Below are 13,749 nucleotides of genomic sequence, written 5' to 3'. Positions count from 1 at the left end.
ATAACTCGGTGTTCTCACCAAGACCCAAGTTACAGTCAAACTCACTTCCAACCAGGATTAAGCGGTCTGAGTAATAATAACGATGATCTTCACCCCCTCTGAGCACTGACTACACGCCAGGGAAGGTGCCATGGGGTTCACTGAATTCTCAGAAGACCTCGTGAAGGAGGGGCTTACTTTCCCCATTTTTACAGACGGCAAAACCCAGAGGTTGTGTATTTGCCCGCAGTGACACAGCAAGTCAGGGGGCGTGCCAGGATTCGAGCCCATTCCAGCTGATTCCAAGCCATAAGAGGTTCTTCTCTACGGTAGGGCACGTTTCCGTGTGCTCAACACGGGCTGCGACAGTGGCGCGTCCCCCAGATGGCCGCATTTGACAGCTCCTGTCCAGTCTGTTGGTCCGGCATCTGGTGACCCCCCCACCAAGGGGCGGGGCCTAAGTCCCCGCCCCTTGGCGCCGCGTGGCGTCCACAGGTTCGCGGCTTGCGGCTCAGCTCTGCCTTGAAGAAAGTTGCACATCCAGAGGCCCGGACCGCGGTCCAGTAACACCTGCAGCAGGGAGCACCTGCGGCCTGCGCCCAGCTCTCCAGCCAAGGCCAAGCTCTTCCTGGGCAGCCCTGCCGGCCCCTCAGCAGGGCGCGGGGCTACGCAGCAGCCTCCTCCCTGCACGCAGCCTTGCCCTGGAGCAGGAGCTTGGGTGGGCGGGCCACCGGCCATTCAGCACTGGCGTCCCAGGCTCGCCCTGCCCCTTCCCTTCCAGGTGTCAGGTCCACCCTGTGGTCGGAAGGCTTTCCCCAGACATCCTGCCTGTGCCCTGTTCTCTGTTGGTGTTACCCCCGAGCAATCTCGTGGGCCCCTAACTCTGTCTCAGTGCCTGCTTCCCACGGGGCTCGGAGACGGAGCCGATCGCTGTCCTGTGACCATCAGAACGTGATGGAACTGAAGCCTGGGGCATAAAGGGCGAGGCACTTCTTCCCCCCCTGCCAGGTAGGCAGGGCAACCCCTGAGCCCACCAGGCTGGGAGGGAGCCCAGAGAGAGGCCCTGGGACTACATGGAGGGACAGAGAGGCCTGGCCAGCCACCACGCACTCCAATCTCCTTCCTGTTCCTGGACTGGAACCACAGGAGGGCCGGGAGCCAGAACTGCCCGGGGGGAGCCCCTCCCAAATTCCTGCCGCCCAGACGGTGAAAAGCAAACTCTCATTGGTTGTTTGAAGTCAGAGTTTCCGGCTGATCTGTTCCTCAGCCTTAGGGTCACCGGTGTGTCAGTTGGGGACAGAGGTCCGTGAGCCCGAGGCCTGACCTCCTTCAGGCTGCGCAGGCCGCTCTGCGGCTGAGAGCGCGGCACGCAGTCGGAGTGCCCCCTCCCGCTTTGCCCGCCACTCGAGTTTACACGTAGGGGCTCCTTCTGAACCGCCTGGAAATAAATGTGTAGCCACTGCAACCACGTTCTCACCCAGTCGTGGTGAGGATCCGCTCTAAGACACCCTGCGAACGTTTGTTGATGAGAGAAACAGAGGGCGCTTCTGAGACCTGGGATTTATTTCACGAGACCCTGAAACGCACAATTATGACACCCGCAGTGTCAAAGAAACAGACAGGATTGCCGCGAGGCACTGGCTCCCGACCAACGTTTACATCCGGATGTATGCATGCGGATCCTGGATTCTTGGATCTCCTTGCTACGGGCCCCTCCCCCCCATCCAGACGCATGCCACCATCTCTTCAAAAAGGAAGAGAGAAAGAAAAAGAATGGGGGCTGACAGCTCAGAGCCTGGAGCCTGCTTCGGATTGTGTGTCTCCCTCTCTCTCTGCCCCTCCCCCACTTATGCCCCCCCCCCCCAAAATAAATAAAAACTTAAAAAAAAAAAAAAAAAAAAAAAAAAAAGAAAAAGAGAGGAAGAGAAAAGGAAAAAAGCGTCATGGCGCAGAGCAAAGTCCAGACCGGGAAGAGAGGAGATCTGACGTCAGCCTTCCCATGTGGCACCGGACCAGCAGGGGGCGTCCGGTCTCAGGGGACTCCCTTGCATCGTGGCTGGGCTCAGTGCTCCCATCTGGAAATGCACAATAACAATAACACCTCCCTTAATGGACTGTTGTGGGAATTCAATGAGATAGGAGATATTATGTGATACATAATGAGATATACAAGTGCGTTTTATTGCCTTCAAGTACTTTACACACGGAAGCTTTGCTCATAGAAAATTACCAGGAAGGGGTGTTTATTTCCTTGTTGTGAGATCGCCCCTCATATAGCTTAGAAAGCAAACATGGCAGTTGAAAACATGGAGCTTTCGAGCTGTGCGTACCTGGGTTTGAAGCCCGTCCTCACCAACGCAAACATAACTGGGTTGGGAAAACTGTTGGCAGAATTTCCTCAGGCGGAACATATGCGTCCCATATGACCCTGCAGTTCCGTCCTAGGGATATGCCAAACAGAAGTGCTCGCATATGTTCACCAAAAGACATGTCCCGGAATGTTCATAGCAGCCCGGGTTTTAAAAGCCCAGACCTGGATGCTGCCCAAATGTCCCCAATATTAGTTTCCTATTATAGGCTGCATGACAGATTGCCACAAAATTCGTGACTTGAGACGACACGCATTTTATATTCCGCAGATTGTGTGATGAAGGCATTTGGGAATGGACCTTGCTTCAGAATCTCGCAAAGCTGCAGTCCAGGTGTCTGCCAGGCAGTGGTCTCATTTCAAAGCTCAGCCGGGAAGGGGTCACTGCCAAGGTCACGTGGCTGCTGGCAGAATTTAGATCTTTGTAAAACCCCGGGCCTCAGTTTCTTGCTGGCTGTCAGCTGGAGGCCATCCCTAGTCACAAGAGGCCATCCTAGGCCACAGTTCCTAGGCTTGCCACATCGGCCTCCCCAAAATGCCACTGCTTCATCAAAGCCAGCAAGGGGGAGAGTCTGCCTGCAGAATGGAGGTCACAATCCTCTGTAAGGTAATCATGGAAATGGATTCCATTACCCTTGCTGTCTTCTATTGGCTAGAATCACATCACACACCCTGCCTACTATCAAGAGGAGGGGACCACACAGAGGCACAAACACAGGAGGTGGGCATCACGGGACCATCTTAGAGTCTGTCCACCACGTCAATGGTGCCATGCGTAAATAAAGCATGGATTGTCACCCCATGAAATATTCTAAAGAGAACGAGCAACTTGAACCCCATCAACAGTAAGGGCGAATTTCCAATCACAGTCTGAAGCGAAAGAAAGAAAAGAAGCGAAAGGGTACGGGCTGTGTAATCCCATCCTATAAAGTTTAGAAACTGTCGAAACTGACCTCTGCTGTTAGAAGTCAGGATGGTGGTCAGTCGGAGGCTGACGGGCGGCGGGGCGGGGGGGGGGGTGGTGGTGGCGGTGGTGGCTGGGATATAAGGGGGTTGGGGGTGGTAAGTAATGTTCTGTTTCTTCATCTGGATGCCGGTTACAGGGGTGCGTTTACTTATAGAAAACTCATTAGGATAGGTTCACTTCTCTGTACATACGTTACGCGTCAAAAGTTTAAAAGAACTGACCCAAGAAGAAGTGGAAAATCTCAATAGCCGTGGAGGACACGGAAGTGACAGTAAAGGAACTATAACCATTCCCTACTCCTTCCCTGCCCCTTCTTCCAAGACACCTTGTACTTTGTTCTGCAAATCTTCAGGGGTCACATAATTCTTCCCTCGCTTAATGGCAGGTGGTAGTTTGCGGCTGCATTCAAAATCAAATGTATACTCCAAACCACGGCCTACATGACCCTTTGGGTTCTGACCCTTCTAGTTTAACCATCTATTTTTTTTTTTTTTTTCATTTTTAATTTGAGAGAGAGAGAGAGAGCGAGCGCACGGGAGAGGGGCAGAGGGAGAGAAAATCTCAAGCAGGCTCCACGCTCAGCGTGGAGCCCAACACAGGGCTCGATCCCGCGACCGTGAGATCATGACCTGAGCCAAAAATCAAGCGTCAGGCGCTCAACCAACTGAGCCAGCCAGGTGCCTCTAGTTCCGCCTTTTCACCTCCTGCCACCACCCTGCCTCCCTCTGAGGCCTCAGTCACACTTGGCATCTCTCAGCCACTCGGGTGTGCCAGGCTCTTTCCGCTTTCTGACTTCAGGGCATTTGCACATGCGTCCTCTGGCCTGGACCCCTGCTCTCACTCTTCAGCTGGCCATCTCAAAGAGGTGGATTCTCACCGATACCACCTCCCTCACTCTACCACCCACCCACTCCTTCCTTCCTCTGTCACCAAGGCACGCCCCGCCAATACACACTTCCCGGCTGAGCTTTCAATGGTTTTTGCGTCTTCTCCTCCCCACGAAGACGCGAGCTCCCTGAAAGGAGGGACCACACGTGCCTTGCTCTCTCTCTGGGGTCTCTGCAGCAGAGCCGGGCCCAGAGCATTTGCTGGGTGAGCGGGAGCGCGCGGCCATCTCACATCTCCCTGCTCGCGGGCCCTGTGAGCAGAGGCTGAGAGGCTCTGAGTTCCGTTTCCAGATTCTGAGGCTGACGTGTGGCCCTGATCCAATGAGCAGTGGCGGAGGAGCTGAGGTCCCCAGTGGGGGTGTGTGGCCGCCAGAGGGGCTGTCTTGCAGCCGTAAACACTGCATCGCTCTCCTGTGCAAAGCCTGTCGACACCCGCGGTCACCCCAAACACATTTGTCAGCAGCGGTTCAAAGCGATAGCAACCGGGGTTCGCGGCGTTTGTGAGTTATGTCCCAAACTAGCTGCTGCTGTGAAAAGTTAAAATATGGCTGGCTGCGGACGACTTAAACATGTTTTAAATTGGAAATTTCTGGGAGATAGATATTTGCCAAATGGAAGAGCAGGGAAAACTGAACATCACGTCACCCTCACTCGCCTTCCAAGAAAGTTCTGGGGCGGGGGGTGGGGTGGTGAGAAGAAGAAGGGGAGAAGATAGAACTTGTGTGTTTGGAGTTGTACAAGAGTGGAGCGCCCACTGAGGCTGTACTGGCCGCGGGAACTCCGCTTTGTCCCTCTGGAAAACAACGTCAACCCGGGACCTAGAGAAAGCGGTGGCCGTCCGTCACCCCACGATGCCATCAGTGCCCCGTCACCCCCCTGAACTATAAGAGAATACATTTTTGTTGTTTGAAACTGCTAACTCGGTGAAAATTTGTTACAGCGGCCCCAGGAGACCAATACAAGGATTATGATTATCACCATTATTATTTCCCGTATCTCTTCTTTCTCTTTTTCTGTCTGCCTTCAAGAAGATATCCATTCCCCCCCTCCCCCAAAAAATCAACCCAAAATGGATTAAGGACTTGGATGGAAGAGCTGAAACTCTAACACTCCTAGGAGAAAACACAGAGGGAAAGTTTCTTGACGTTGATCTTGGTGATGATTTCGTGGACGTCACACCAAAAGCCCAGGCACCCAAAGCAGAAATAGACAAGTGGGACTACATCAGACTAAAAGCCTTCTGCCCAGCCAAGGAAACAATCAACTGAGTGGAAAGGCAACTTAGGGGATGGGAGAAAATATCTGCAAAATCTGATGAGCAGTTAATACCCTCAAATATACAAGAAATCCCTACAATTCAATGGCAAAACACCCGAACAATCCAAACAAGAAATGGTCAAAGGACTTGAATGGACATTTCTCCAAAGACATACTCATGGCCAACAGCTATTTGAAAAGGTGCGCAACAGCACTCATCATCAGGGAAACGCAAATGACGGCCACAATGAGGTCTCACGCCACGCCACTTAGAAGGGCTACTGTCAACAGGACAAGAGGCAGCGAGCGTTGGTGAGGACGTGGGGAGATTCGAGCCCCTCTGCCCTGCCGGTGGCCACGCCGCCACCGTGGCCAACGGTATGGAGGTTCCTCAAAAAGCTAAAAGTAGAATTACCGTGTGACCCGGCCCCCTCACGTCTGGCTGTATTTCCTCCCCCCACCCCCAAACTCAATTAGGATCTCAAAGCCCCATCTACACTCCCACGTTCATGGTAGCGCTTTGCCCCGCAGCCAAGATGCGAGAAGAGGCCTGATAAGCATGCAGCACAGGAAACTGCCGGGGAATCGCGGGACGAACCAAAGAGGGAGAACGTGTCTGGCACCTGACGGTGTTTGCGACAATCGGGTCAACCCTGTGACAGCTCTGTGGTTTCTCATAGACGCAAAGCACCCTGGTGTTGCTGGAGCCCACGCCGGGCATGCGCACAAAGACCCAGCGGGCCTGCAAATGACCAAGAATGACCCCCTTCGCTAGGGGCGCTCGAGGACACCCAGGAGACCTTGACGCCGCAGGGAGGCTCCGCAAGAGAAAAATCAGACTGCGCCTGCGCAGAGTCGCTAGCCCAGAGCAAGCGCAAATGATCCGCAGTTTGGGGAAGTCCCCGCCCATTCCCGGAACCCCACGTGAATATGCCACCCCCTTTACGGTGACCCACACGAAGCAGAACGCCACACTTACCCGTGGGACTCGGATCCCCCGAGGGCGCCCCCGCTCTCCCTCCCAGTGTGTACTTTTGGTTTTGCAATGAAGCTTCTCCTGCTATACTGCACTCTGGCTCCTTGAATTCTTTCTCAGGGCAAAGTCAAGAACCTGGCACCTGCTGGTGGTTGAGTTTGCAGGGCTCCGGAACAACTCCCCCCCCCCCCCCCCCCATCTCTGGTATCAGAATATCCAAGACAGATGAATGGACAAAGAAAAGGTGGTCTATGCCTACAAGAGACCATTATTCAACCTCAAAAAAAAAAAAAAAAGGAAATCCTGCCATTTGCGAGAACATGGATGGCCCAGAGGGCATTATGTGAAGTTTCATACGCCAAACACAGAAGGACAAACACGGCATGATTCCATTTATATACAGTATTTAAAATGATTAAATGCATAGAAGCAGAACTCGGACTGATGGTTGCCAGGGGCTGAAGGGGAAAGGGAAATGAGAAATCCCTGTGCAACCAACATGAAGTTTCAGCTGTGCGGGACGAGGAAATTCTAGGCCTCTGCTCTACAACAAAGGGCGCAAGGTTAACAATACCGTATTGTGCTCCTAACGTGTGCAGGGGATAGAGCTCATGTTCGGTGTTTGTGTCACACACACACACACACACACACGAGAAATAAAACAAATGGGACACAAGGAACCATTTGGAGGTGATGGATATGTTTATTAACGTGATCGTGGTGATGGTTTCAGGCTGTAGGTATAGGTCCAAATTCGTCCACTATAGGCATTACATATGTACATTTTTTTTTTTACATATTGATTACACCTCAATAAAGCTCTAAATAAAAGAAGTAACAAGAAATAAAAGAAAATCTCCCTTTTCCTGCTAAATCTTCCTAGAGGGACAGATTCGACGCCTCCATTTCTCTACCACCTGCCGCCCTTCATTCAGAATTCAACCCAATTCTCCCGGGAAAGCCACAGGTAGCAGGCTCACTGGGACAGGCAGGGGTGGGGTGTGGGGGTGTGGGGCTCCACCAGGCTCTGCTGCAGGATTCCTTGTTCTAATTCCTAGCAGATGGGCATGGAGTACAAAAATCTCCCTTTTTTTAAACAGATTTTATTATTTTTAAAAGTTTATTTATCTTGATTGGGGCGCCTGAGTGGCTGGGTCGGTTGAGCTTCCGACTTCGGCTCAGATCATGATCTCACAGTCTGTGAGTTCGAGCCCCGCGTCGGGCTCTGTGCTGACAGCTCAGAGCCTGGAGCCTGTTTCAGATTCTGTGTCTCCCTCTCTCTGTGACCCTCCCCCGTTCACGCTCTGTCTCTCTCTGTCTCAAGAATAAATAAAAACGTTTAAAAAAAATTAAAAAAAAAAAGTTTATTTATCTTGAGACAGAGCAAAAGCACAAGTGGGGGAGGGGCAGAGAGAGAGGGAGACACAGAGAATCCCAAGCAGGGTCCGCACTGTCAGCGCAGAGCCCGATGTGGGGCTCGAACTCAAGAACTGTGAGCTCATGAGCTGAGGCGAAGTCAAGAGTCGGACGCTTAACTAACTGAGCCACCCCGGCTCCCTCAAAATCTCCATTTTTCAAAAACCTGCACTCCGGAAGATGTACATCAAAGTTTAAGAACCACCGGCTGGAATGCAAAATGGATCTCACATTCAATCTTTATTTGTTCTGTTAAAAAACAAAATTCAGTCGCTTGTCATCAGGGAAATGCAAACGGAAGCCACGCACCTGTCAGAATGTCTAAAATCAAAAATACAAGAAATAACAGGTGTTGGCGAGGATGTGGAGAAAGGGGAACCCTTGAACGTGGTTGGTGGGAATGCAAACGGGTGCAGCCACTCTGGAAAACAATATGGAGATTCCTCAAAAAGTTAAAAATAGACCTACCATGTGGTCCAATAATCACACTACTGGGTATTTATCCCCAAAATATGAAAATACTAATTTGAAAGGATTTATCCACCCTTATGTTTATGGCAGCATTATTTACAAGGGCCAAATTATGGAAACAGCCCCAAGTGTCCATCAATAGATGAATGGATAAAGAAGACGTGGTGTGCATATGCACCCGTGCGTGCACACGCGCGCGCGCACACACACACACACACACACACACACACAGAGGCATATTATTCAGCCATAAGAAAATGAAATCTTGCCATTTGCAACAACATGGATGGAGCTAGAGAGTATAATACTAAGCAAAATAAGTCAGTCAGAGAAAAACAAATACCATATGATTTCACTCCTATGTGGAATTTAAGAAACAAAATGAACAAATGAAAAAAAAGAGCGACTGAAAAACAGACTCTTTAAAAATTTTTTTTTTAATGTTTATTTATTTTTGAAGGAGAGAGAGACAGAATGTGAGGGCGGGGGGCGGGGCAGAGAGAGAGGGAGACACAGAATCCGAAGCAGGCTCCAGGCTCTGAGCTGTCAGCACAGAGCCCGGCGCGGGGCTTGAACCCACCACCATGAAATCGTGATCTGAGCTGAAGTCAGACACTCAACCGACTAAGCCACCCAGATGCCCTTGAAACTAAGTTAATACTGAATGTTGACTGTACTGGAATTAAAATTAAATAAAAGAAAATAAACAAAATTCGACTGAGTAAATTGAAGATCTCTTGGGGTTTATTAAGCAATTCAAGAATCGAGCAGCATGCCTTCTATCAAGTAGAGCTGCTTGCAGGAGTTTGACAAAATGGAAGTTTTTACAGGCAAGAGGTCCAGGCAAGGAAGTGATTAACCAAAGGAAAGAAAGGACATTGTTTTGGGGGGAAGGGACTGGCAAGATTTTATCATGGGGATTACCTCTCCAGGGCTGATCAGGAAATTTCAGATGAACCATTAACAGGCCATATTCCAGGAGAGACTACAACTATAATTCATTCTTGGAGTGGGGGTGGGGGTGGGGGGACGATCCCATTTAGGATTTGTTTTTTTCTTCTCTTTCCTTCTTTCTTTTAAAACACTTCTTAATAAATATTGTTGCAATACCTACAAGTTCCAGCAGAGGGGGATGTTACCGCACGAAAGAAAAAACCTTTGGCAGGAAAAGGGGATTGACACACCCCGCCTTCCAGAGCAGGAAAATGAGGATGTTTGCTTTGGAGGATGTCCACCTGTGAATGGGTTTCTCCACCGCCCACACTCTTAGCGATCTCCGATGAGGATCAAGGCACTTTGTAGAACAAATACCGCTGATTGTGTTTATGTTCTGTGAATCTGGGAAACTGTCAAAGCCCACCGCTGCTGAATTAATGAGATCCTTGTTTTTAAGGAAATTATTTCGACACCCATTGCCAGGTCAAGGATGCGTTTGGTTCTAGGTTGGTTGACTTATCAATGTCATGCTTGGCACGGTTTTTGAGGAAGCTATAAGCTTCATAAGCTGTATGTCTGTTAGTCCCTAAATGAAATTAGGAACTATTAGGAAGTTCCTAATTAGGAAGCCAGGAAATTGGTGCAAAGCGGTGTTCACGCTTGACTCAAATTGCTCTCACGTTTCCCCATCTTCATGGAGGCAGAAATGCACAGATGGAAATTCTGACTCCTAGAGGGAGAGAAACTGACATTTCTCAGCACGATCCTTGGGCAAGCAATTTATACACTGTGGCCTTTAGTCCTCCCTGCCACCCTGCAAAGCCTGCATTAGCTTCTGTGTTTTAAAGAAATGGTAACTCTGGATCAGAGGGGTGGGAAATTTGTCCAGATCATACAGGGAGAAGTGCCCGAATCAAGATCTGAACCTTGGTCCAGCTGACTCGTTAGACAGCAAAATAGCATCCCAATCTCCTGTTACTTACACAGGAGGAAGCTTATTACTTTTAGCCAAAAGGGCAGAAACGTGACAAAAGCTGAAGACGTATTAGCTGAAGACAGAGTCCAGCTCCCCTTCAAAGCAGAGCTTTGAAGGTGAGCTTGTGGGGACCTCCCTGCTGGGAGCTTCCACACCCAATCTGACCGTGGCCGGCACAATTTCTTTCTTGCTTGGGTCAGCTTTATCGTTCTTGCTCAAGGTTTCTGTAGAAGGCCAGAAGATGGCCCCTAAAGATGTCCACATCCGGGGTGCCTGGGTGGCTCAGTCGGTTGACTTTGGCTCAGGTCATGATCTCACAGTTTGCGGGGTCGGGCTCTGTGCTGACAGCTCAGAGCCTGGAGCCTGCTTCGGATTCTGTGTCCCACTTTCTCTGCCCCTTCCCTGCTCATGCTCTGTCTCTCTCTTTCTCTCAAAGATGAATAAATGTTAGAAAAAAAAATTAAAAAAAAAAAAGTCCACATCTTAATTCCCAAAACCTGTGAATATGTTACCTCACATGGCAGAAGGGACTTTGCAGATGTGGCTGAATTAAGGACCTTGCGATGGGGAGATTATGGGGGTGGGGAGCAACTTCATCAGAGGGGTCCTTGTAAAAGTGAGGCAGGAGAGACAGAGTCACAGAAAGAAATGTAACGATAGTGGCAGGGTCAGGAGCTCAGGGATGCAGGCCGCCTGTAGAAACCAGAAAAGCAAGGAAATGCTGGTTATGAGTGGAATCCTTAGGGTCCCTGGAAGGAACCGGTCCTGTCGACATCTTGATTTGAGCCCAGGGAGACCCATTTTGGACTTCTGACTTCCCAAATTGTAAGACATTACCTGCGTGATGTTTTAAGCCATTACGGTTATGGTACTTGGATACAGCAACTACAGGAAACGGATACAGTCTCCAGACATTTTTGACCAAACATACTCGTCAATAAAAAAAAAAGTTTGCCGTGCACAGATAACATGCATATTGTAAAGCAAACAAAGACACTAAAAACTTAAACTTAAAAACTTAAAAAAAGAAAAGTAAAAGGTTAAAATCAAAAGAACCCAGTATTTTAAAATGCATTTTACGTTCAAATGTTTAATTTTTAAGTTTAAAGTTTAAGTTTTTTTTTTTTTTTTTCAACGTTTTTTATTTATTTTTGAGACAGAGAGAGACAGAGCATGAACGGGGGAGGGGCAGAGAGAGAGGGAGACACAGAATCGGAAACAGGCTCCAGGCTCCGAGCCATCAGCCCAGAGCCTGACGCGGGGCTCGAACTCACGGACCGTGAGATCGTGACCTGGCTGAAGTCGGACGCTTAACCGACTGCGCCACCCAGGCGCCCCTAAAGTTTAAGTTTTAAGTTAACCATATGGAACTTTTTTGGTTATCATTAAGATTATTTATATTATAATATAACGTTTTATTTTCTTATATTAAAAAATCTTTTGATGTTTATTTACTTTTGAGAGAGTGACAGAGTGTGAGCAGGGGAGGGGCAGAGAGAGAGAGAGAGAGAGAGAATCGGAAGCAGGCTCTAGGCTCGCGGGGCTCGAACTCATGAACTATGAGATGACTTGAGCTGAAGTTGGACGCTTAACTAACTGAGCCACCCAGATGCCTCTATATTACAATATTTTAAATCAGAGTGAAGGATTGAGTATGCTTCACCGTGTTTTAACTCTTTAACATTTTTTGATACCACAATTGAAGGCCTGATTCTAAGGGTCAGAGTTTAATGTATGGTTTGAGAGACGATCACAGCTGAAAAGTATTCCGTACAAAGCTTCGTGGCTCTATGTGTAAGAAGTTGATGATGCTTATTTTTCAACCCCAACCACCAATTATGCAAAGATTTTCAGTGACATCTGCCTGGTAAATTTCCACATTTCCTGATCTTGACGCTGTTTTTACAAACTAAGTGGAAGGTATTTTTTTTTTAACAAGTAGGTTCAAAACTCGCTAACAGTTTTTGAGAGATTTTGTAAATAGTAAGAATGGTTTATTTTCAAGGTTTTAGGCATGCAGCTGTGAGCACTTTTATAGATGATGCATTTAAAAGTAGGTTTATTTTGGGGGGAAAAAGTGACATAGTAATGAAAACATTCCCCCAAATGCTCTCTCCATAGCAAGAGTTTCTTTGGAAAAGCAATCCCCTGCTCGTATGTATCAAGAATAGCATCTTTCTGTGACAGACCGGTATGCTTATTATTTTGAAATTATTTGCGGGGTTACAGATTCCTCAGAACTACTTGTCATTATGGAAAATTTAAGCAAATTTAAACGTCATTTTTTTTTTTTTTAAAGTAGGCTTCATGCCCAGCATGGAGCCCAACATGGGGCTCAAACTCCTGACCCCGATATCAAGACCTGAGCTGAGATCAAGAGTCAGATCTTAACCGGCTGAGCCACCCAGGCGCCCCCATTGTGTTTTTAAACAAGTGTAACATCTTTAAGTTCAACAACTCTTCTGTGGCCTCTGCCACAAGGTCCTCAACAGGTCTGTGAGGGTTCTCCCTGTCTCGTTGTGAGCTCTGGCTTTCACAGGGTCACCTGCACCAATGACATTTGGTGGCACTAATGTGTGCTGTGCTTCTGACTTCTCCAGTTTCTCTTCCTTCCTTTTGCTGTCCCCCCTCTTCTCCTTTCTTGACCTTGAGTAGAGAGTTGGCTTGAGCACACTCTTCCACTCATAACCAGCATCATTGACTCACCCACGATCTCTCATTGAAAAGAAATACTCCCTTGTGTCGCCATAGATCACTCCATTTTCTCTGGTTCACCAGGCAGCGCTTCTGGTATTTAATGTTCTCTGGGTACGTGTCCTTGCAAAGTTGTCATGAGATGTATTTTTTAAAATATTTTTTAATGGTTATTCATTTTTGAGAGAGGCAGAGCGGGAACAAGAGAGGGGCAGAGAGAGGGGGAGACACAGAGTTGAGCTGTCAGCACAGAGCCTACCGCGGGGCTTGAACTCACAAATGGCGAGATCGTGACCCGAGCTGAAGTCGGACGCTTAACCGACTGAGCCACCCGGACGCCCCTAGGCTATTCTAGATATACCAGGTTAAATAAAGCCTAGTAACAATTTCACTTATTTTTATGCTCTTTATATAGGAAATTTACAGTTATGTCAGGAGCTACATTATATTTCCAGTGACATATGCAAGGCTAGAGATCACCCCCTGGTACCTTTCAGACATTGTAAACGTCTTTTCTTGTTCTGTCTCCTTTGTATCAACTTTACTCACGGAGGTCCTTTACTTTGGAAAAAGTCTCCATTTTGATCTGGTCAAATTCATTGATTTTGTTGCCTTACGGTCAACCCTTTGAAATGTGATTTGAGGATTTCTTCGCCTGTCCTGGCTCGCGAAGATATTTTCCTGTTTCTTCTTTCCCTTTCAACTCCTCAATTCATTGGAGGCTACTTTTATGTAAGGCTTTCTGCGGGGATCTTGTCTAGTGAGTGAGTTTTCTGCAAACCATCTATAAAGCAGCTTGTGGTGCAACCTTTATTGCACGTG

The sequence above is a fragment of the Panthera pardus genome, unplaced genomic scaffold, assembly GCF_024362965.1.
Source record: "Panthera pardus isolate Hobbes unplaced genomic scaffold, ASM2436296v1 HiC_scaffold_19, whole genome shotgun sequence".
Taxonomy (NCBI): domain Eukaryota; kingdom Metazoa; phylum Chordata; class Mammalia; order Carnivora; family Felidae; genus Panthera; species Panthera pardus.
This window is presented reverse-complemented; position numbering follows the sequence as displayed.